A 1716-nucleotide genomic window follows, 5' to 3' on the forward strand; every position below is an offset into this window, starting at 1 on the left:
ATATATATATATATATATATATATATATATATATATATATATAAGGGTATGTATACATATGCATACATACTTTCACTATTATACCCACTTACCTATCGTTAGTTACATTTATAATATTTATAATTATTCTGTTATTATTTTTACCATTTTTACCGTTATTATTATCATGATTATTATTACTATTATTATTATTATTACATTCCTTTTTGATGAATTTTTGAATGCATTTATGTATGTGTTTTTGTGTATACATTTTTACATGCACAAGGAGACATGCTCTCACACACTCCCACGAACACACACACACACACACACACACACGTACACATGCATGTAGCACAAGTTATCAAACTGATTACATTCCCTCTTTTGTCATTTTGTCATCACTATTGTCTATTGTTGTTGTTGTTGTTGTTGTTGTTTTTGTTGCTGGCGATGGTATTTTTTTTCTTTGTTTTTGGTTTAGTTTTGACGATATTTCTAGCATTGCGTATGTATGTATGTATGTGTGTGCTCCAGTGTAGTTGTCTGCATATTTGCATGTGTATGTGTATGTGTGTATGACTATGTAAATTTTTTTCATATGCTCATACTATGTATGCATATGGATAGTCGGGTTTGTTTTTGTATATGTGTGTGTGTATGTGAGTAGCCATGTGTTTTTACATGTGTGTACGTGTGTGTGTGTGTTTGTGTGTGTGTCTGCATATGTCTACACTGAGTAATTACTACAAATATTATTGGCACCACACAGGCCGATTGGTTGTACGGTCGCAGAAGTTGCAGACAGTGGCAGCAGAAGCAATTACAGTAGTAGTAGTAGTAGTAGTAGCAGTAGGTAGTGGGGGTGGTGGTGACACTGTACACATTGGTGGTGAGATGATGGTGATACTTATAGTAGTAGTAGTAATAGTTGTTGTTGTTTTTGTTGTTGTAGCAGCAGTATTAGTAGATACAGTAGTAGCTTTAGTAGCATCTCCTTACTGTTTTCCTATTTAACTATTTGTTTAGCTCCATTACTTCATCACCATTATCATCTTCTTCATCGTCGCCATCAACGTCATCCCCACCACCACAACCATTACCACCACCGTCATCATCACCATCATCATGATACTACAACCACCGCCACCACCACCACCACCATCAACAACATTGCCTATATTACTATCATCATCATCATCATCACCACCAACACTATCATCATCATTGTCACCAACATTATCATTGTCATCGTTGTCGTCATTATCATCATTATCGTTGTCGTCATCTGACTCCTCCTTCTCCGTCTCCTCCTCCTCCTGCTCATCATCATCATTGCCTTCATTTTTTAAGATTATTAATATTTCATTTCACTCCTTCACTAATCACATGGTAAAACAACAAAACAAATACAAACTGTATGAACTCAAGGAAATACGAAGGAGTGTTAATTTAGATAAAAAACTAGAGAGCACAGTTGAGTCTTCCGACTGACTGCGGCCATGCTGGAGCAGCGCCTTTAGTCGAAAAAAATCGACCCCAGAACTTATTTTTTGTAAGCCTAGTACTTATTCTATCGGTCTCTTTTTGCCGAACCGCCAAGTTATGGGGATGTAAACACACCTGCATCGGTTGTCAAGCGATGCTGGGGTGACAAATACAGGCACACAAACACACACATATATACATATATATATATATATATATATATATATATATATATATATATATATA

At 35.5% G+C, this 1716-nt stretch overlaps 1 long non-coding RNA gene across 1 annotated transcript in view; it reads left to right on the forward strand.

Moving 5' to 3' along the window:
• The window catches only part of LOC106874316 (uncharacterized), a 442937-nt gene that overhangs the window by 416191 nt on the left and 25030 nt on the right, over window positions 1-1716 (forward strand). The window lies entirely within an intron of this gene.

Source organism: Octopus bimaculoides, chromosome 10 (assembly GCF_001194135.2).
Source record: "Octopus bimaculoides isolate UCB-OBI-ISO-001 chromosome 10, ASM119413v2, whole genome shotgun sequence".
NCBI lineage: Eukaryota > Metazoa > Mollusca > Cephalopoda > Octopoda > Octopodidae > Octopus > Octopus bimaculoides.